At 35.7% G+C, this 17,173-nt stretch overlaps 1 long non-coding RNA gene across 1 annotated transcript; it reads right to left on the bottom strand.

Annotated features, from left to right (window-relative positions):
* Positions 1 to 705: 705 nt before the first annotated feature.
* On the bottom strand, positions 706 to 16,500 carry LOC131576571 (uncharacterized). Its single transcript, XR_009277007.1, has 3 exons — positions 16,154 to 16,500; positions 9,512 to 9,601; positions 706 to 1,443 (listed from the first exon to the last, which is right to left on the bottom strand). It is a non-coding gene; the product is annotated as an uncharacterized LOC131576571 (long non-coding RNA).
* Positions 16,501 to 17,173: the final 673 nt, after the last annotated feature.

The raw sequence follows: 17,173 nt of genomic DNA on the forward strand, positions 1-17,173 counted from the left end.
TGTACAAGATGTATCCAATTTTTTTCTAATTGAATGTGTTTCGTAAACATATTTATTAGCAAGTTAGTATTAACTAATGAGAATATAGGAATCTGTTTATATGATCAGTAATGATGCAGGAATCACTAATTCTCCAGTGAATGGTTTGCACTAGCACCTGTGGATCCTCTTGAATAATCAGTGTTATTAGCCTTTGATAAACTGCTATATTTCCCCAATCTTTTAGCCAGTGGCTTACTCAACCTACATGCTGCCTCCTATAAACACTTCAATCTGAAACAATTTCAGGAAAAATATTATTCCCATGGTAGTGGCTCAGTTTGCATTGCTTCTACCAAATAGTTTTCTGAAAGGCATCCCCTGAGCTTACTGCGGTCTGCTTGCAACATTTCAATTGTTTTCTTTTTTCTTTTTTCCTTTCTTTCTTGTTGCTCTAAATTAAACTCTATTGGAGACTGCAGCATTTCATATTATAAGAATGCCTGTCAGGAGTTCTTTACCGTGCATGATAAAATGTAAACTCTTTAATTAGCTTTTTTTCGTAATAAACATTGGAAACTACTTTAGAATCTTAATCAGTAGAGTTTAAAGTTTTGTTGTTTTTTTTTTTAACTTGCCTCTGCTGCTCTTCTTTGTTTGCTATGCTCTATTACTCTGTTGAAAGCTATCATTGCAGTTTATCCCACTTTTTACCAGTTTATTGATGAGCAGTGTGTTTGCCTTTGCTATTTCTAACTAAAATCAAATGTTTTATTAAAAATCTCCTAACATCATATCTCACACACTTTGTCAGACAAAAATGTGGAAGCACTCTACAGTGAGTTTGCTGGAAACAAGTTGCTCTAATTTATTTAACCCAACAGCAGCAATTAGATATCACAAAATACCCAAGATATTCCAAAAGCAAGCATTTACAAAGGGGCTGCTAAGTGGATTGCTGGCTGCTGAAAAATATCAGACATGGCTCTTACCCACAGTTTTAGTAAGCTGACCTGTTTTTACTATGAATGGAATTTGGAACACAGTTACTCTGGTCTTCCATGCTAGCACCCAAAACAGCAATATGGTGCTAAATACAAGGAGGAAAAGTCAAACAATAAAAGGCACTTGGAAAAAAAAGTTCATGCCCTAGATGCTTTTTGACAAACATTTTTTAATAGCTTTTATTCCCTGTCCATTTCCAGGCTTGAGCAGTAAGAAAAGAATCTGAGACTTTTACAAAGTCCATGCTTTACATATAGTTATGCTGTCTCCAAGAATCAGTTGTTTAGCTGCTGGGATCCACGAGCTGCAGAAACCCACAGAGGGAACCATCCACCTCGAGATGCTCCTCCAACAACCTGCTGGGCAGACAGGAAGCTGCAGCTGCATCCTGGCCTGCAGCTGCTTCAGAGACAGCTGTAGCACGGTCACGATAGTCTTTTTCCTGTGCTGTCTGAATGCCTGTTGAGCAGCAGAAAACTGGGGTTGAATAACAACTTCTATTTCATTTCATGGCTTACTGACAGAGACTAAAAATCTGATGCCAAATCAAAGATATTGAAAATAAAATTACTTCTTTTGAATTCTCCTCATTTTTTTATGTTCTGCTACCCAAAGCACGTGAAGGAATGAAGACACTTATATATATATATATATATATATATTATAAGTAGGGAGGGCTTTTTTATTAGTTTGGGGTTTTGTTTTTGGTTTGCTTTGACATCTTGTCATTTTTTTTATTTTTTTTTTTTTAATTACAGTGTTTAATATGAAGCATTTAGTGCCTCTTGAGGATTGTCTTAAAAAGCCCAGCAGAAATCAAGTTCATTATTCAGGCCTTCTGCAACTGATAATTGAATAATTACAGTTGAGAAGGGATGTTCTTTCATGAAATGTATGATAGTATTTGAAAGTGGGAAATGATCCTCACCAAGTTCATCTCATATGAATTAGACTATCTCTAATTCCTGCAGTGTTGGACAGGGTGAAGACTAGGAGATCATATGAAAGAGATTCCCTAGATCTGTAGCAGCACCACGGTGCCACTTAATACTCTAAAAGACTTAATAGTAAACCTTTTGGAATTGTATTTTCTTTTTGTAAAGATTATATTATTCATTTATATCTTGAATATTGTTAAGATAACAAAGGCAAGTTTTTCTAGTAAATATAAAAATCTGCTACTTGCTAGGCCAGAAAGCATTTTTTTACTAAAGGTTAATCAGTAACCAAATATTCCTGGTCTGTGATATAACAAATACCTCAGCTTTATATATACCTGTTCACCTAAGGATTATCTTCTATTGTGTGACATTACTTCAGCAGTTTGTTCAGAGATGTTGAACTAAATGTGATATTTGAACAAACAAAATATTTTTGAGAATATTATTTCAAATACACAGTTAAAATTACCACAGCTACAAAATTGCTGATGTGTCCTTATAACTCAAGTTCCGCTCTCTATTCTATCTACATTATAATACAGTTTTTAATTAGATGTTGATATCACAATTATTTGTTTTCATTAAAAAAAAAGACCTAGTGAAAGCCAAGAGTCTGCCAAGCAGTCTGCTTTCCATCAAATGGATGTATCTACTGGAATACATGATGGACTACATAAAAGGTCATCAGAATTCCCCATACTGTTTTGGCTGAAACTGTCCAAAATTAGTCAGTCTGAAGCAAATATTTATATGGATGCTTTTGGTCTGAAAATATAGAGTCAAGAAGCTTAAATATACCTAATATCTTGAAGGCTTTTCTCTCAGCCTATATTAATAAGCAATGATACGCTTGTCTTTGTATTAACCAGGACTTGACTGGCAGGAAAAATTAACCAATTCAAACTTTAGAGCTAATAAATAAACACCACATCAAGCCTTTATTCAGAATTCCCTCACAAGGAAAGTGAAACTGAACTTTCTACTGTTCCATTTTTTCTAGTCCCAAAATTAGCATCATGATTTTAGGTTTAGCTGTGATCTGTGGCTTCATCAAGAGCACTTGCTGTTTAGCTGTTTTCACTTGTCAGTGGGAGCATGTAGCATGCAGGCACTAGACACAGGTTATTTGGTTATTCACAGATGACATACTTGCCATTCCTAAAATATTCTTCAATGGAAGTTTTGTTTTCTCTTTTTCCTGAGGCTTTAACTCTTGCACTTCAAATTGCCATTTAACTCTTATGCCTCCTACTACCTTCAGTTTAGAGTGGCTCCTTTTCCCATGAATGTTTAGTACTGGTCCAGAATTTTATATATTTACAGTTTTAACATGCCCCCCACTTCATGACATCCTCCTTTTTAGCAGGTGTGTCTCCCAAACACAATGAAGCAACACATTTCAGCACTGCCTATTAATTACCATATTCAACTCCTGTTCACCCTGCTGCATTTCAACGCAGCTATCTCAGAGATCTAGGGGCAAAGGAGGTAGACTAATTTCTCATTTCATTCTGAGCTTTCATTGCTATGCCTTGGTTTAAGTCTCTAAATGTAGACCCCGAACTACTTCCATAGGAGCTTTAGCATGAGCTTCTGAAAATGTACATTGCTGTATTCTTCCTCCCTTTCCCTTCTCTCCAAGGAGAAATGTAAGAAGCCATTGTCTCTAGAACCATGGTAGTGTTTTAAAAACAATAACTACTTCCAGACATGTGCTCAAGACTTAAGGAAGGAACCAGTGATAGATACCCTGAGATAAATCTTTACATCTCTTATTATGCTTACAGCAACGTCTTCACAAACCCCCTTCTTGTAGTCTGACTATCCAAAGGTGACAGAGAGCCATTTTGTGTCAGTAGGGGGTGCACAATGAAGGATACTTCACTTGAGTAATTAGTCAGTGTTAAGGATGCAAACAGTGTTTTGTTTTATTAAAGACCAGAATATTATTCTGAGTTTTATATTTCCTTCATTTACAGATGAAAATTATAACTCATTCCTTATACACATGAAATTTAAGTTCACAGCAATTGCTTTTGAAATAGCTACAATTCATTTTCCTTGTCTCCCAGTTTCCTATTCCTTGCAGCTTTCAGGATACACAGAGTTATCTTCAGGGAAGAGACTGTGAGACAGTGAGAGTTTTGAGGTAGATATTGCTCTTATGACAAGCATGCCAAAAAACATCCAACGAACCTTGAAATTCTAGTTTATTTTAGCCCAGGCTAAAACAATGGACCTTTATAAAGAGACAAGTAAGGCCTGCTTAAGTAAGACAATGAAAGTAAGAGAATACAAAAATAAATCTTCCTTTGCCCACCATATCCTTGCTTTTTTTGAGCTTTGTTCTGGATCCAACAACTTTCAAGGGCGTCTTGAACCAAACTCAATGCAATCCTTTCTTGAGAAAAAGGGACTTTTCTTTGTTGTTTTTTTTCTTTTTTCTCTTTTTTCTTCTTTTTTTATTTTTTTTTCCTGTCTTCTTGTATCTTTTACCCTGATCTCCTCAAGAAATCACTGCTCCTGCTGAAGACTCTCTGTTTGTTGGGTTTCTCACACTGCTTACCCCACAGGTTTCATCACAGTTTTTCCGATCTATAGACACTCATTGCTCTCCAGTAAGACGCAGAAGGGAACCCCTTGACCCAGAGCACTCTTTCTGATTAGTGTGAGCTACTGAAGACCAGATGAATATCAGCTTGCCCCTGCTGCCGGCCATCGTGCTTTTTGGAGAGCATAACACAAAATAAATCACAATCAAACATGGCACATTGTTGCATCTGTTCTCTTCCTCTCCAAATTCCATGCATAAGGCTCAATGTTATGCTATCATCAGGGGCCTACTCATAGCAGAGACAAAATTGGCATTGTTCATAATGAATTAATATAAACCTCAAAGAGAAATTAAGTTCTTTCCATTTTCTGTCAGTCAGGGATATAAGATAAGGCAGGAGAAGGCCAAAGCAAGTGCTTTGGAGGATGTATTATTTTAATAGAGGGAAGCTGTAGATGCGACAGAGAGCCCTTGTATCAGAGTTAGAGGGTGTATTATTTTGCACTGATATTTCTTGAATCTAAATTTCTTAACTGCCAATGGTTATTTCTAAAGAAATGGGGTTAAATGATATTTGGTATCATTTCTTGAAGACTTTGATCTGACAATGAATTGATTGATGTTCTCTGTCTGTAATAATTGCAAACAGCTATATAGATATAGCTAAAATGATGTGGCTAAGTACAGTCCTCATTTGAAAAGGTGCATGTTTTATAGAATATGTTTATGTAGTAATATAAATGTATCCAATGCTAATTAGAGCTGGATTGTGGTACCGACTATTCTGAGGACTTGAAAATCTGAAGTCACATCGTTAGATTGTGCCAGAGCAAATCTCTTAGATACTTAAAATTGTATATTGTCTTTGGTCTGGTAAGGTGAGCAAAATCTGAAGCTGTTGCCTAAATGTGGAAACACAGATTTGAGGTTTAAAAAGCACCACATTAAAAATGCCAGGTAACTCTGAATAACAGCACTGTCGCTGTGCACCTGGGTAGAGGTAAAAGGGCAAGACCTTGCCCAAAGGCCACGGCACTGAAGAAACCTGAGAGTAAGGCTTAACACTGTTAGAGTGTCAGTACTCATAGGTATAACAAGATCTAAGGCTGGAAGGCTGCTTACAGCCTAAAGGATTGCAACATTCCCAGAGGAAAGGCAGGAAAGAGAAGTGTGAAATATATTGGTTGGGCAGCCTGAGAGAAGAGTTAATCATGATAAGTGGGCCTCTCTGAGATTCTTGGGAATGGTGTAACTATTTTGGTGATGTGATCAGGCCATTCATAAGTCCAACAGTTCCTAAAACCAATGTATTTTAGAAATACTTGCATATTAATCACTTTTGACCTAACTTCCAGAAGGACTTGAAGACCTTTTAACCCAGGCTGCCCTCTTTGGACTACCTCAAGTTTGGCCTTGTTTTGATGATGGCTGTACTTTGTGTGGACTGATCCAAGTGCAGCAGTCTATAATGCTGTATGTTTGTGTGTATGAGCACTCATACACGTGCACATCTGTTACAGAAGAGTCTATATGCAGGTGGATATAGCACAGAGGAAGGGTAAAGTACCTTACATGGTGATCTAATATGACATGTTACATTTAGATCACTTTTGAAAGCCAAAACTAAACAATCAGGTTATTGTATGGAAATGTCAATGAGCTACTCTGCCTGTGGCTGGTTTGCTAGCATTTTTTCATTATAGAGTCATAACTGCTAGCATACATGAAACCATAGATGTAACTTTTGATTATTCAAATTATTCCAAAGATAAAGACACTGATGCATAGAGTCAACATATAGGCTTATATTTATAACTCTAATAAGGGGATTGTCAATCTCATAGGTCACAATTTAACGTATAATAACAATATCTTAATGTATCATCAATCTGAACCCAAACCAAACTTCTTGAAATAGACAAGAACTCATGATACATGTTCCCCACATGTTTCTTCTCTCTTTTAACAAAACCAAAAACTGATCAAGAAGTCACAATTAAAAAAAAAAATTAAATAAGCATTATTCTTGGAAAGAATGTCTCATTTTCTTCCTTCCTTTTGGCAGTTTTCTAGGCTGCTGTAGATTGAAGAAAATAGGAATAAGCATCTTTCGACCACAAACAGATGTGCTTGATAAAGAAAATGTCAGCAAAAATACTAAAGCAATGTGTCACAGCAGCTTTCTGACAGATAGAGGGAAAAGGTAAAAAATGTTCTATCATGTCCGACAAGGTGTTCTTTTTGAGATTTAAAGATCACTGTGCAACTTTAAACATGTTTGTCACTTTGGCTCTGACTGGAGCTATCTGGAGCTTCACAAGAACTTTATCAGCTCAGCATAGGGGGGAAGAAAGAAGCCCATTCCCATTTATCTCAGCCAGGTTCCCTTCAAAGCCAACAAATAAATTACAGTGTACATTTGATACAAATTGATTTCTTAACTCAAATAACAATGTTGTCCTCCCAGTCAGGCCATGTGTCACTCATTCGTGAGCCTGAGTGAAAGGCTCAATCTGTCTGCGTGACAGAAATAGGCCTGACGCATCTCACCGAGGAATGCTAATAACCCCGGCCTGGCCCAGGCCTTTGTGGGCAAGCCGCGATAAGGAAAATCAGTCCGTCCTGTCAAACGCCGCGAAGGCCTGATCGCTGTTTGTTCCAACAAGCTGCATAGGCCTCGGAGTCGCCATCCTATTTCATGTAGTAAATGAGAGGAAAATAAGATCCGGCTACCACGGTTAAGATGCCGGTGACTGTGATGAAGCTGAAGTGAAAGGAAACCCCATTGAATATCTTGAACTGATCTTATCAGCTGCTGGAGAAATGAGATATTGGCAGGGGCTGTTGAGTTTCTCACAGCTGAGCAGGTTAATAAGGTTGGGAGGCAGGCCACAGGCTAATTGGATTTGCCTTGGTTTGATAAACAGTGGCAGGCCCATTGCCAGAAAAACGTACACAATGTGGCTTTTTCTCTTTGTTTCTCTTTAAGCCATACAGGGGGAAAAAAAATACTGAAAAAAAGCTGCTTTTTTCCCCTTTTTTTGAAGCTGAAGGTGTCTTCCTGAATTCCCAGATGAAGAGGCCAACAAAGTCAAACTGTGAAACAGTAGTTGTTGGGTGTTCTGATTTTAATCAAACACCATTTAACCTGCCTGACCTCACAAAGTCAGCTCACATCAAAACAGCACAACTGTAAGGGCTAACTAGAAACAGAAGGAAATAACAACCTATTGAAGCCTTCCAATGGATTAAAATATTCAAAAGGAAGCAATTTTGCAGCCTCATCTCCAGGCAGATACAGCCTGGGCAAAACAGCCCACACAGTCGTCTCCATGCTGCGCCCAGTGCGGGCACCCAGGTTGCGCCCATGGCTGATGGGCAAGGCGCCAGCACCCCTTCAGACCTCTCTAAAATTTGATCCCATGGTCCTTCAGCTCTTGCCATAACCCTGCTTCTTTTCCATGCTGTTACCTGGCAGCAGGCAGGATCTGGCCTGGAATTTATAAGAAGTTGAGGAGCTTTTTGATTAAATACTGCAAAACTGTGCCCTGCAGGGCAGGCAGAAGGCTGCTCCATTACCCCTGTGCTGCTGTGTGGGTTGCTGGGAGCTTCTACCCACACCGCCCAATAAAATCTGCCAAAATGCCAAGACCTTTGAATGAAATGTGATGGAAATGTGATGCTTTGGAAAATGTTTAGATATTGAGGTTGCTATTGAATGCCTCCGATAAAATCCTCTCACTACTTTTTGTTCCACAAATTTCGACTTGTATTTTCTCCTCCTGTTCTTCTAAATCTTGGGTCAATTTTCACTTTGGATTCGCATTGGCAGGGCCAGTGAAAGGAGAAATAACCAAATGAGAGCGGTGCTGCCTTATTCACTGCAGATACAAATATAGCACCAGGGCAAGGTAGGAATTGCTTAGAAAAACAGAGGAATACACATACTTTAAATATGAGTGTGAGAACACGAATTCACTTTCAGTGTGTACAATACTCCATACTGTGTATGGCATCTGAACATCAGAACGTTTTCACAAACTTCAAACTTTGCAATCAGTAACCAATGAGAAATGCATGCCAGCCAAGTGGAGAGCTTCTAAGTATCTTAACTTTTTTCTTTTCTGTAGTTTCTGGTGCCTTAAGGAAATATATTTGCACATCATCAGATTCAGTGAGTCAGACAAGATGAGGAACTAGAAGGAAACATGTCTAATCTTTTTCCGTATTTTATTTTTCTCCATTCAGAATGGGAACTTCTTTGTAATTTTTTAAAAGACATTAATTTCTCTGAGAAAATATTGTTTCTCAGTTATGTGAGAAACATAAGTAATGTTTGAAGTCTTGGTTTAAATATGACTACAACAAAGAGCTACTTTCTTCATCTCCATTCTTTAGAAAAATAGTTGTATTTATGAATTTATTATTTACTCTAATTTGTATTTCACTACTTTTTAAAACATACTTTACATTAACATAACATACATTATCAGACTTTTTCAGAATACTATGTCAAAATGAATAATATTGTACATTTCACTTTTTTTGATACACGAGTAGATATTTTCTGAACAGCTCTTTCCTGCTTGAAATTTACAAGTTTCCAAAGGCAAAGCATACCATTTTCAACAAATATTGCCTGTGCAGGTAGCTTAAAATTTCAGCAGGTTCAGAAGTATCCCTTTTTGGGGCAGTTTAGATTCAACTCCTAAGCTTACTACTCCTCCTTGTCCTTTGGGTTTTCTTTATGCATTTGCCAAAATAGAATCAGAATATAAAGAAATAATTCATTTAGAAATAATATTTAACTTTCTAGAAAACAATGTCAATCCTCACCTGAGATGTGTGATCTTGAGGAACATAAAACTACCTCTTCCATCTGCTAGCTGAACTCTGCCTTACGGAAGATGAAATTCCCTTTCATTCTATGGTCCAAAGAATATCTAATTTGTAGGGAGTGAATTGGTTTGAGCATAACAGAAAGTAGACTATTTTTCCCTCAATAAAATGCAGCTAAAGACTGGTGTCCCACCTGCTTACCACATGTTGTAACTGTGGCACCAGCAACTTCTCTAGAGCAGAGAAGGTCCAGGCAGTTCAGAACTTACCACGTCCTTTGGCTCTGGAAGAAAACATAAGAGAAAGGGAATGAATTGCCAGCAGAAGAGTTTCTCAGATCAAGATAATCAAAGAGATTTTCTTTATTTTTTTCTTATAGTTTTGGTCCTGGAAACATTAAAGAGAAATTTTCTTTCATGGTAAATAAGAACAAAACCTGTAAATAGTATTGTAACTGAAAAAAAGAAACAAAAACCAATCCCTGTATCATGACGGAAATGAAACCTTTCAGGGAAAATAAAGAAAAGAAAATAATTTGATCTAAACATTGCTTAAATTAAGATTCGGGTTTGTTTTTAAAGAAAGAAAACTCTCTTCACTTTGAATATGTTTCTGGACACCATCCCATGATACAAAAATTGTCTTTGTACTTGCAATGACTTATGCATAAAAGTTTCTTCCTTTCACATTTTGAGTGTTTTATTATTTTTGGATGCACATCAATACAGCATGTGGCACATGTATAAGGCAGACTAGAGTAATGGAAGTATATTTTCTGCAGTATAAATACTGGCTGGAACTAAGCTGACAAAAACCCTTGGCCAAAATCCAGGTTCATTATTGTTGAAATTAATAAAATTTGCACCTTTCAATAATAGTAGGATCAATCTTCAGTGGTTTTCTAGCCTTACATAAAGCTTGGAATAATGCTTCTATATTTGCTGTAGTTGCATTTGGAATCATTAATTGGTCTAGTTTCCTGATATACCAAAATAGCAGTGAACAGATGAATATGAAATAATATCTTTCTAAAATCATGAAACACAGCAAGTGAACTATATTTGAGCTACTGATTTTAAAATTGCATCAAGCCCAAGTATTTAACATAGTACTGATTTTATTGGCTTGCTATATTTCAGGAATTATTTAAATAACTTGTGAACTAATGTTTTCTTTTAAGACTCAAAATTTATGATCAAAGTTTATCTTTTATTCAATTTTGATTTTTAAAAAATAGACAATACATAAATCGAAGCTAATAATAACAGTTACAAAGACATCTCATAAAGACTAACATGTGCTTTTACCTTTAATCTCAGTGAGAAGCCCCTTGCCTTTAATGGAAGTATTCACAGAATATAAAATTAAGCAGACGATCACATCCTTAAAAGATGAGGGCCTAAAGAAGCACCTGGTGATTAGTACTGAGAGATACAATATGGATAGAGCTCATAATGTGGCACTAAGGTTTTCTTGGAATCATTATACTACTATTTTTGGAAGGAAACAGATGAATCCAGAGCTTGGAGAAAGTAACTGTCTCAAAGCACAAGCAAGATATTAATAATTAACAGATAATGTGGAACAATCTGACTGAAGAACATTTTCCCCTCATATGTGGCAAAATTTCTATGACATTTACTAAATTTCATACTGGGAAGACAAAGAAATAGAGATACAGAACAGATTCTGAAAGTGTTCTTCAAGAGTAACTATTACCAAAATGTCAGTTCAGTATTTTCATGACCAATGATATGATGAGGCAACTCTGCCTCTCCCCAAAGTATAAGGCACTCCACATACCTGGTTATAAAATAATAAGGTCTTTAGACAAGATTTTTATAGGGTAGCTAAAATAAAATAATCAAATAATAGATTGAATGAAGATTTACTATCAAAATTGTTTCTTGTAAGGTATACAAATGTATTTGGAATAAATATCTTGAGAAAAAAAATGAAAAAAATCATGCAGAATGTGAAAATTAATGCAAATATATTAGTGTATATTACCACAAATATGTAAAAAAATATTGCAAATGTAACTTGCCATCTTCTCTTTTTCTCATCCAAATTGATGAATAGGTAAGAGAGAGTTGATAGATTCCAGCCCCTCAGTTACAGATTTACAGCCAGATGATTATATATATATAAGATTAATATCAATATTATTTTATCAATATTCCATTGAAATTTGAAACTGTAACAATGGGGGTTTATTTAATGAACATAGGTAAAAACTGCCATAATTTAAAAGCATTTTAGTCTTGGAAAATATGTTCTTCAGCTCCTAGTATAAAGGCATTAATATGTTTTTTGTGATTTATACATCAACTGTAAAAAATCCTGGCTCTCATACACTCTTCTTTCCACAATCACATCACTTCATTTTCTTATACAATTCTGTGATGGAATAATATAAACAAAGTTTCTACTTCCTACTGGTTGCAAACTGATAAATCCCCTTCTTACAGTGTAAACCTCTGCTATTCCAGCTCCAAGTGTTTCAAAGGCTGCTCCTGCTCCAGAAAATACAACTGCACAGTAGTGGTGGGTCTGGATCACAAAGATTTGGTGCTCAGCCCCCACTGTCTATTCAAGACACATACCAGAGGCTTTAGTTCAGACTTGGCTATGATCCTGTGTAGCGTTCACTGGGCAGAGCATATGATATATATACTGTCTTAGGCCCTAGGTTTCAGTGTAATTTTACCTAACAGGAATACATAATTTATAACTCCATAGTGAAAATAAATAAATAAATTAAAATAAATAAATAAATAGATATTATATTGTAATATCCACCTCAATATTATAGGTCTACATTACTGAACAGCATGGATAAGTACAGGTGGATCTGTAGAGCAGAGCAGCTGGTACTAAGGATATGATGTCCATGCATTCTGAGGTAAGAGGTTTTTTTTAACTTTGGCCTGGTACACTGAAGTTATTCATGATTAAAGAGCTTCAGGTACATTTCCTTATGCTGCAGGAAACATCTTCCAAGTTCTCTTTGAGACACATGTTTTGAGCCACAGGTCAGTAAGTAAGGAAAATTGGGAGACTGACATCACAAGCTCCCTCCTGCCCTGAAATACAATGCTAATGCAGACACACTCTATTTTTTTTCAATACTGTATTTAATTCTTTTTTGCTGTTGATAGCATCACCATATGTTATGTCAGAAGGATTTCCATCATCGGGGTCTAACTTTTAGTACTGACTTCTTCAATGAAAACATTGGCAAGCATCTTTGTGCCAGACCATTATTTCCCTTTCCAGGACAGTCTGGTCTACCTGTTAGCAAGCTGATTGCTTGTTTTAGGATTTATTTATAATCCCTATCATCTTAATGAGCAGCTTCCTATTTAGTGTTACATCAGATTGTCTCTATGATTCTTGACTAATAACTCTTTTGTAGAAGAATATCTGAGCTTTCCTTACATGTTATTTTTATGAGATCTATGATATTTTTCTAGTGTAGAAAAACAATTATTCAATCAATGAAAGAAAAAATTAGTTTGGAACAATTTGCTTTCTCTTAATATGTATCTCTTTTTCTTCCATTTTTGATTTACCTCTATGTATTATTAAACTTTCCTTCAAAAGATGTTCTGATATTTTCTGCATAACTTAGATCTAGCAGATAAGTCAGTTGACTTCTCTTAGTCTAAAAAAATATCTATCTATATATAGATATATAAATATTCATTATTCTACATTTATTTTGTTGCTTATCAATAGACTTGCATTGTAATATGAGATCTCAGCTGATTCTAAGGATAGCAAAATAGGGGGACAGGAAGAATTTCAGCCTTGGAGACACAGCTGGATGCAGTTCTGAACAAACTGATCTCATCTCATTGCTGATTATTCTGACCTTCCTGCTGAGCACAAAGTTGGACTAGATCACCTCTTGAGGTCCCTTTCAACTTGACTTATTTTGTGGTTCTATGGTCATGCAAATGCATATTTAAAGTATGTTAACATGATCTAGTCCAAGGATGTTCTAGAGATAATAGACAGTTCTAGGACTACAAATATTCCCATAAAATTAGAGATGTCTTATTATACAGACAGATTCCATGTCCTAAGTGAAAAAATCTCAAAATACTAGAAATTTATTTCCACACACTTTCACAATGACAGTTTGACATACTCCATCAAAAATCACTAGGCCACTTATCATCAACATTTTCCTTTTCCTGACTGTTGTTCTCATCAATACTAAGCTTATTTCTTCTGACCATCAATCTGTCCTATATTGGCCAATAACAACAGAGGCATCGTAATGTATTGTTTATTCAAAACAATTCTGAACTTTTATTACATTTTCAAAGACCACCTTATATACCATTTTTTTTGAGAACCGTCTAGAAGTTGTCACAACATCTGTGGTGTCTGCAGTGATGTTTACCCATCAGTCAGAAAATAATACTTGCTTTCTTCAGGAGTCCTCTCAGATGTAAAGATCTTCTTCTGGCAGACAGCAGAGAACTCTGCTCTGCATTTTTTATCAATGAACTATTGCTTGTGTTTAACAAGAGGACAAACATCTCAGTGGAAGGAATCAGTTCTTATTGAGATTTACATCTTTCTGTGTACTTATCATTCTATTATTTTTTCTCCATAACTCTTATGGACTCAGCTAATTATAATAATTTTATTTAGTTGTTCTTTTTGAACTTTTACTGCCATGCTTGCAAGAGGTAATGGAAAACTTGGGAAAGTCAGGTAGCATTTCAGTAGTAACTATATTCATCTACTTATGAATAAAAGCAAATATGTTTTCCAAAAAATTCCAGCCCTGTCAAAAAGGATATCAACTGACTAAACAGGCCAGTTTTGCTATTAAATTATTAATACAAACTCTTACTGCATATTCTAGTTTGAGGAAAGGTAACTATTTCCAAAAAGATCTGAAAGCTTTTTTTGTCTGCATACATCAATAAATTAATGTTAATTGGTATAGGCAGAAGTTTTAAATTATAGTTTCAAATGAGGTACAGTAATATATGTAAATTGGAAAAGGAATGAGAAAAACACATCAAGTACATTAGGTGGATACTCAACCACAAATATTGCAAATTAATATGAGAGAAATTGTGAAATTTGAGTGCAAATTAGAAAGTCATCTCTTTCTTCAGCCAGGCATTTCTCCCACAGTTTTCAACACTCCTCCTCCATATTCCATATGATATTATCAAAACACACCAGATTGCTAATCATATTTCAATCCAGACATTTAGGGTGATAAAATTGCTCCATTAGTTGTCCTCCAAATGCTTTAGACATTCAACCATTCTGCCATACTTCAAGAAGTTAAAAGATTGAAGGTAAAAAACCTTCCAGAAACATTTTTATGCCTGCCTTAGGTAGATTTAACTCATGTTCAAAACATTAAAACTCATAGTCTTCACTAGGTGACACATGAATGTACCTCAGGATATGTGGGTTTGTTTTCAATTACAGAGAAAAAATTTCAGTTGTTGCAGAAATTCCTTCATACTCCCTGGCTGTGAATCTTTAACTGATCCAAATCATTCTAGATAATGCAAACTCATCATATTGGAGGTGTAAGGGTTCATAGATTTGATAGTCAGACCTGTTAATGAACAAAAAATTAATTGCCTTCCTTATTAACTCACATTCATTTCTGAGTAAAAGCCTCAAACGATCGAAGTAAAGTATTCCCCATTTTCATGCTGCATGCTTCAAGTATTGTAAGACATTGCCACAATGCTAGGTTAACACAGTTCAAGACACAAGGTCAAATATGCATACAAAATGTGCCTTTCAGAGCTATACTATATAAATTGCATTAAGCTTCTGTTTGATTCTGAATCTGGGCTGATATTTGAGATGTTACGTTGAAACAGAAGCATGATTTGAAAGAGAATTTCCTGATTTTTTTTTTTTTGTTTTTTTGTTTTGTTTTTTTTTCTCCTGTTCATCACCGTTTGAATCAATCTTGGGGCCAATTTTGAGACATGAAAACTACATTTTTTGAGAAAACAAAGCCAGAAGTTTCACTCCAAGGTCACTCCAAATGCTTGACATGACATTTGATTTATGTAATTAAGTCCAGAATCAATGTGTGGGTGGCTATTGCTGCAGATCCATGGTACATACTTAGAATGTTATGGTTCTTTTTTCAGAAAGCTGTCATCTATATGTGCAGCAGAGACTGCTCAACAGGTTCAACAACCTGCTTGAAAACATACATAAGGGAAATATAAGAGCCTACTGATGGACTTCCCTTGCACCAAGTTCCTTGCCGTAAGTAGACTTGTAGCAGAAGTCTAGTTCTCAGTTAAATATTATTCTAAAATGGTTGCAATATTTCAGTGAGAGCATCTTATGTATCTTGTCAAGCACTGACCTGAGATATTCCCAAGCATAAAAGTACACAAATATTTTTATAAAATGCTTAAGGAAATTCAAAGTTTGGAAATTCACAGTAATTTATTGAATATTAAGCAAAAGGCTTCTTTGCAGTGATAGGAGAACAAGAGCTTCTCAGTCTTTCATAATTTTTCTGGTGGTAGTAAAATTTTGTTTTGCCTCTGTGATGTTTTCTTGCAGAACTCTGAAAAAGGCTGGGTTACAGCAGTTCCAAAATTAGGTAGTTTTTTCCAGGCTCTCACACCACTGAGGAGAAAAGGAGGACTCTCATGCAACTATCAAGGTACATATATTAGCAAAAAGACAGGTCTAGAATGGAGAAGGGGACTGAAATAAGGTGTGAGATGAACAGGCTAAACTAGCGATCTTGCTTTCTTAGTCAACAGCCTCTGTTAATTCATTGATAACAGGTAAATATTAGGCTATAACTCACCCTCTCCTTTATATTGGGTGTTGAAACTGCAATACAGTGATAAGCTTCATTGCTGTCTGTATGGTCTCATCTTGTATAGCATCTGGAGTGAGAGGCAAGAGCATAGTGTGAAGTTGTGATGTGGCTTCCAGCCAGCTCTATATCAGTCAAGTATCATGTCCCAACACAGAATGAGAGGGGCTGGGTAGTATAATTCAAATGGAGTAAAACATCACATTCCCCCACCTGGCTCTCCGACCCTATTCTGAAACACTGAAGTAACTGCTAACCTAAAACTTTAATATGGATACTTTCTTCCAAATGGCACCATCTGAGAAATGAGAAATATTGTTTCTGTCATGGAGGGACAAACAACCTGCTAAGGTGAGAAAGTCATTAAGTATCAGCAGAAGGAAAAAAGGATATTGTAGCCCTTGTATTCACTATACAAAGACAACTAGAAAAAAAAAATTATCTATAGATATGTGGTAACACAATTCTGGCAAAATATGCCAGTTTTCACAAAGTGAACTCCACACATTTTGTGCCTGTGAAGAACTTTTCATTATTAAAAAAAGAAAAAAAAAAAAAGAAAAGAAAAAAAAAAAGCATAATTCAACCTAAAATGCTAATTTCTCAATTTGAAACACATCTAGAATAGATAGTCCATTATATTTTTACCCCAGGAAAAAAAAAGAAAATATATATATATATATAGGAAATATCTACAATTGAGAAAAGATGTAAAATAATATTTATTAGTATTCAGAAATATCTGTAATGGGAAAAATAATAGATTTTGTGTGTGTGTGTGTGTGTGAGAGAGAGAGAGAGAGAGAGAGAGAGAGAGAGAGAGAGAGAGAGAGGGAGAGAGAAGTCGGTATTTAGCCTACCCTTCTTTAATACACTAATGTAATCTTTATGGATAATCAGTTATCCAGCCCAACTCCCTGTGATCCAAACTAGTGAAAACCTCTGGAAAACATTCACTAGCAGTTTACACATTCATTAACTATTATCAATCAGTACAGTTTTACTTTT

This window comes from Poecile atricapillus, chromosome 2 (genome assembly GCF_030490865.1).
Source record: "Poecile atricapillus isolate bPoeAtr1 chromosome 2, bPoeAtr1.hap1, whole genome shotgun sequence".
In the NCBI taxonomy this organism is placed as follows: Eukaryota; Metazoa; Chordata; class Aves; order Passeriformes; family Paridae; genus Poecile; species Poecile atricapillus.